General features: G+C 45.3%; 1 pseudogene across 1 annotated transcript; it reads right to left on the reverse strand.

Moving 5' to 3' along the window:
• Positions 1–4930: 4930 nt before the first annotated feature.
• Positions 4931–5511, reverse strand: LOC114619507 (annotated as a pseudogene). The gene has a single exon (XR_003711164.1). The product of XR_003711164.1 is annotated as a 28S ribosomal protein S16, mitochondrial pseudogene (transcript).
• Positions 5512–6313: the final 802 nt, after the last annotated feature.

A 6313-nucleotide genomic window follows, 5' to 3' on the forward strand; every position in this document is an offset into this window, starting at 1 on the left:
ATCACCTTCTAGCTTGTTGAGGCTGGTCCCTCTCATATCCGCTGCTGCCCCATGAGCTTCCAGGTCTTCACCCATCTTGTCATAGCAGTACTGGGACTACAAATGTGCAGGACTGTATCTGGCTTTCTACTGTGGTCCTAAGGATCGAACTCAGGACGATAGGCTTGCTCAGCAAGAGCTTTTACCCACTGAGCCGTCTCCCTGCCCCCTTCTTTTGGTTCTTCTGTTTCACCATCTTCTATCCACATGGATTCACTTCCTTGACCCCAGGCCAGATTTCATGTCTCCTCACATGATGTCTTCTTGCTATGCTTCTCTTAGCTCTAGAATGGTGCCATCCAGGCTTGCAGGAGCAGATTATTTTTCTCCACCAACTCAGACTGTAAAGTGATATTTAGCAGTGAAGTGGTTTCTTTGGCGACATTCCATAGGACACATGGTGGGTGGAATTGTGTACAAAAGTAAAAAGTTAGCGTCATTCCCCACTCATGCTATCTGACAAGAAGAAAGCCTTGTTCGGAAGTGGGTGGCTTCTTTTGGCAGATGACTACGTAAAGATGAAGTCAGTAGAGTGGATCCTAATGCAAGATGACTGATATGTTGCTAAAAGGGGATAGTTAGAACCTTAGGCAGGTCAGACCCCTGCCCCAAGCATAGGAGAAACTGCAAGGGGAATAGCATTTACAGTGCCCTCAGGTCTCTAGAAACAGGTATGCTATCTCTCAGCTTCAGAGGATACGTTCATCATGGACTTCTAGCCTCCAGGACTATGGGATGCTACCTGGACTGTGGCTCCATGTTCTAGTAAAATCTGGGATGGAAGTGTCTTTGAATCAAAGGATAAAGGTTCCAGGGAAGTGACTTTTAGTTTTATAAAGGATAGGAGAGACATATGGGGACCTTGGTAGATAACCTTCCCCAAGAATAGGAATTTCCGCAGGAGTCTCATGCTGGAAGAAGAAAAAGGCTGGGAGCCAGTGCTAGCCAGAGGGATAACTGGTTACTGGGAAAGAGAATTCACATAGTTCTGATAAGACACTGTGCAGAAGAGCCTGGAGCAGACTCCATACTGAATGGGCATGGCCACACTTTGGTTAGGCCTGCTTAGCCATGCACATCTCTTGCTGACTTAAACCTAACCCTCATGCCAGGACCCTGAAGATGATTTTGGGGAAGTGGTATCTCTGAATTTTTTGCTCCTCTTCTAAATGTTGCTTCTTTGAATAGATTGCCCCCATTTACTTTGTGTTTAGTTGAATATTAGAGATGGGTGCTAGGGCCTGGCTTATGAGAAAACTAAGGCTCTGACTTTAACAACCTCAATTACAGGTAGTAGAGGACATAGCAACCACTGGCTTGATGCTGCTTACCTGGTCCTCCTGGGCCAGGTCAGGCATCATTAATATTTGTTTCAGTCACCAAGGGGAGAGTGGCTCAAAGAGAGAAAGCCACTTGGCCAAGTTCACAGCCCTAACAAACTTATCCTTGTAGTGGTTTGAATGGGAATGGCCCCCATAGACTCATGCGTATGAATGAGTGGACTATAGAGAGTGGAAGTAGTAGGAGGTGTGACCTTATTGGAGAAGGTGTGGCCTTGTTGGAGGAAGTGTGTCACTGTAGGGGCAGGCTTTGAGGTCCTAAGCTATAGTCAATATGGCACACAGTGTCCTGCTGCTGCCTGTGGATCAAGATGTAGAACTCTCAGCTCCTTCTCTAACATTGTGTCTGCTTGCAAGCTGCCATGTTTCCCACCATGAAGATAATGGCCTAAATCTCTGAAACTGTAAGCCAGTCCCAATGAAATGTTTTTCTTTATGAGAGTTGCCTTGGTCTTGGTGTCTTTTCATAGCAATAAAACCCTAAGACACTTGTCCTGCCCAAAAGAAGTTTCCTTACCTTTCTGAGTTAAGCCATACAGCTTCCTGATACCCAGCCATCACAACATTTCTGTATTCTTTGGAGCTGCAGAAACATCTTGCTTTAGAACTTTACCAATCGCTGAGACCCTAGACCACAATAGTAGAATGGTAGCTTTAGACTCAGGCTTCTCAACTCTGCTCCTTGCAGGCTATTTGCCCTAGGCAACTTATCTGTGCTTCAGCCTCCTTCATCGACAATGAGCAATATGGTAAGGTATTCATCCCATTCCATTCTTGGGTATTAGAGTCAATGTATTACATTGTAATCCATTGTAGGGCGCATTGAAATACATTGTACGTGTTACATTGTAATACATTGTATGTATTACATGCATTTGATGGGACATCTGGCATGCACCAAGTCTCAGCACTTGTGTTGCTTAATTTGGGGGCTGAGAGTGTTGTAGTGGAAGGCAGGGCCTTGGACTTGGTAGTCCAATTGCTCCACCTCTGGGTTAGATCTGTATCCTCCATCATAATTGCCTCTGAGCATGTGCTCTGCATCTCAGCTGGTGCTGCACCTCATCCAGTAACAGTGATGAAAGAAAGCTGGAGGCTGGGAAACCAAGGAACGTGTGTTATTAGAGGGGAAGGGTGCCAGAAAGAAATAGTATTTGTTTATTGTCTCCCTGTGGAGTGTTTTGTCTTGAACTTCCAAGAGGCACTGAGGGTATAATTTACGGTTCTGGTTGGTGGCCAATCCTTAAAGGGCTATTGTTCTATTCAGCTAGTCTCAGAAGATAAAGAAAACATCTCCCATGGCAGCTCTTTGTGCCTTTTATAGTGTAGTTGGGGTGTGGGGATGGGGCGCAGTTCTGAGTCAGTGGGTAACGTTTAATGAGATAGAAGGATTCAGAAGGAGCCAGCTGCTTAGGGAGAATGATTCTAAAAGGCCTCAGTGGGCACAGACATTCTTTTCCTAGGTTCTGGATGCAATCTATATTACATTATGACATTCATGAAAGCTTTGTGTGTCCTTATGGTAGTTTTAGTGAGAATGGCCTCCATAGGTTCATGTGTTAGAATGCTTGGTCCTCAGTGGGTGGAACTGTTTGAGAAGGATTAGGAGGTGTGGCCTTGTTAGAGGAAGTGTGTCATTGGGGGTGAGATTGAAGTTTCAAAAGTCCCATGAGTTTTCCAGTTAGTTCTGCATACATTGTACCTGTGGCTCAGATGTAAGCCCTCAGCTATTGCTCCTTGCCTGCTGCCATGCTTCCCACCACGATGGTCATGGACCATCTAACTGCACGGAACTGGGAGCCTCCAAACTCCATGCTTTCATTGCAAGTTGCCTCAGTTTTTTGCATCTCTTTACAGTTATAAAAATGTAACTGAGACAGAGCCCAAGACAGGAATGCCTGGGTTCTGTGCGCTAGTCTAATAATTGAAAATAGCAAGGATACTTTAAATAGCAAGATATTATGATCTTTCTGTTATCAAATTCTCCCCTCATCCCCAAAGGAAGGGAACTGTGGGAAGGGTGAAAGGGGAAAGGCAGGTTTGTATTATGTGACTTGGCCCTTGAAAGTGAGCTTGCAGGCTGGATAGATGGTTCAGTGGATAAGAGCATCGACGGCTCTTTCAGAGGTCCTGAGTTCAATTCCCAGAAACCACATGGTGGCTCACAACCATCTGTAATAAGATCTGATACCCTCTTCTGGTGTGTCTGAAGACAGTGACAGTGTGCTCACATACATAAGATAAATAAATCTTAAAAAAAAAGAAAGGAAGAAGAAAAGAAGGAAAGAAAGAAAGAAAGAAAGAAAGAAAGAAAGAAAGAAAGAAAGAAAGAAAGAAAGAAAGCGTGCTGGTTGTCCTTCCTGCCATAGAGGGAGCCAGCTTCCTGCAGTGTGCAGGTAGAAAAGAGCATGAATTGGAGGGCGTGGATACCTGCTACACTCTGGGTTTCCTGGCTTCATTCGTTAGATGCTCAAGTTAGGTTAGACCAGCTGGGGATCAGGTGAGAACATTTTCATCAAACAGAATGCTGTAAAATCCATGATGGAAAGCAGAGAATAAAGCTGCAGAGGGCAACTGGAAAGCAGCAGAAACCTGATGATCTCTTAGGTACCATCCAATAGGAGTGCGTCTTATCCTGGAAGCCTCAAGAAGGACCCATCCCTGTGCTTACCTGCCTCCTAGTTTTGCAATTTCACCAGGAGCAGTTGGTCTGTCTCACCTCTTCTTAAGCCAACCCCCTGACACTTTAGAGCACTGGTTCTCAACCTGTGAGTCTCAACCCCTTAGAAGGGACATATATCAGATATCTTGCATAGCAGATAGTTACATTATGATTTATAGCAGTGGCACAATGACAGCTATAAAATAGCAATAAAAATAATTTTATGGTTGGGAGTCACCACAGCTGAGGAACTGTATCAAAGGCCTGTAGCATTAGAAAGGCTGAGAACCACTGCTTTAGAGTGAACATTTGTTTGTCTGTTTGGTTCCATTGTACCTTCTCAGTCATGATCTGGCTTCAGACTACCTGTTTGCATGTGCTCACTGAATATGTTGCATGCTTTGTTGGACCTGAGAAGACAGTAAACACACGGCGACCTTCCTTCCAACCAGGGCACAGTCCAGAAAGGTATCACAAAGTGGAAACTTTCAGCTCCTTTTCTGTACTGTAGGGCCTATTGGGTGTGGTAAGAAATGAGGTTAGAAGCTTGGGGAGATGGCTGTGTATGTAAAGGCCCCTGATGTCAAGCCTGATGACCTGAATTTGATTTTTGGTACCCACATGTGGAAGGCGAGAACCAGCTCTCATAAGTAAATTAAAAAAAAAAAACTTAAACAAAAAGAAAATGTACAAATCAAATGAAATGTTCTTAGAAAGTGGTATCTTGCTATGGGATGGCTTCTAGTAAGGGCCAGCTGGGCTTAATACATGTTCATGAGTATACATGTACCTGTGTGTATGTCTGCATGTTCACAGGAGTCCAGAGATTAACTGTGGATACTTTCCTCAATCACTTTTCCACCCAATTATTGATTTTTTTTTTCATGACTTAGAAAACTCCATTTATTGACCCTCAAACCCAACACAAAACCCTATGCACAAGTTTTACAGGCCCTTGACCTTGCGGCCACAGCCATGTTCACTGAAGTCAGCTTGCTTCTGTCTCTTTGGGCTCTGATTCTGCTTTCTGAGATGCTAAGAGGACCTCTCGTGCTCTCTTCCTCCGGAGTCTCTCAGCATTGGTGATCATCATCGTATGCAGGGGGAAAAAGCCAGAAAGACCTAGGAGCTTCTCCATAGGCTTAGAAAGGTGAGCCCCACAGCCAATCCAATACCGGATCCGGTCCAGGTTGAGGGCAACTAGTTTTTCTCCATGACTGTTGGGTAGTGGATCATAGGAGCCCAACTGCTCCACAAATCGGCCATCCCTGGGACACTTGTTGTGAGCAGCCACAATGCGGTAAAAAGGCCGGTTGGTGCAGCCACCCAAAGCAAGGCGTATGGTTAGGTGGCCCCCATGGTAGGCTTTGCAGAAAAAGGTTGTGAGGTGGACCATGGTGCTCCGGCTCCCCGCTGTCCCCCTGCACAGACCGGCTCCACGGAGCCTGATGCCTGGACGAGCGCCCCCAAGTGGCCCCCAATTATTGATTTTTGAGAGAAGGTCTCACTATGTAGCTCTGGCTGGCTTCAAGCTCACAGCGATGCACCTGCCTTTGTCATCTCCTGAGTGCTGAGATTGAAGGTCTGCATGTACCACCGTACCATGCATTTCTTCTTATTGGTTGAAAGTATCTCTCATTGAGCCTGAGGCTCACTGATTTGGGTAGGCTGGCTGGCCACCAAGCCCCAGGGATACTCCTGTCCCTGTCTCCCCTGCACTAGAGTTACACGTGCACACCACTTCATCTGGCTTTTTATAAACTCTGATTCTCAGTCTTGCAGGACTGAGCATTAATATGTTACCAGCTAATTTCCAGGTAAGAAGCAGAGGCGGAGGAGGAAGAAAAGATTCTAGGTGGAAGGGCCATCTTATAGAAAGACTTAGCCACTAAAGGCCCTGAAAAGCCACAAGGGCCTTAGGTTGAGTTGAGAGACAAAATTCTAGTACTGAAAGCTATATTTCTCTGAGCGTGGTGGTGCATGCCTTTAATTCCAGCATTAAGGAGGCAGAGACAGGTGGATCTCTGAGTTAGAGGGCAGCTTGGTCTACCTGGAGAGTTCTAGAACAGCTGGAGATACACAGAGAAACCCTGTCTTGGGGGAAAAAAAACAAAACCAACCAAACAACCCAACTTGATTTCCTTCGCTGGGGAAGAAAGGCAAAGATAGAGAGAATGGAAATAATCTATTTTTCTTGGTGAGCTAATCACATTGAAGCATTAGTATGTGTATGTATATTTACATGCAACTACCCTTTTCCAAACCACTTCAC

This window comes from Grammomys surdaster, unplaced genomic scaffold (assembly GCF_004785775.1).
Source record: "Grammomys surdaster isolate TR1022 unplaced genomic scaffold, NIH_TR_1.0 150, whole genome shotgun sequence".
Classification (NCBI taxonomy): domain Eukaryota; kingdom Metazoa; phylum Chordata; class Mammalia; order Rodentia; family Muridae; genus Grammomys; species Grammomys surdaster.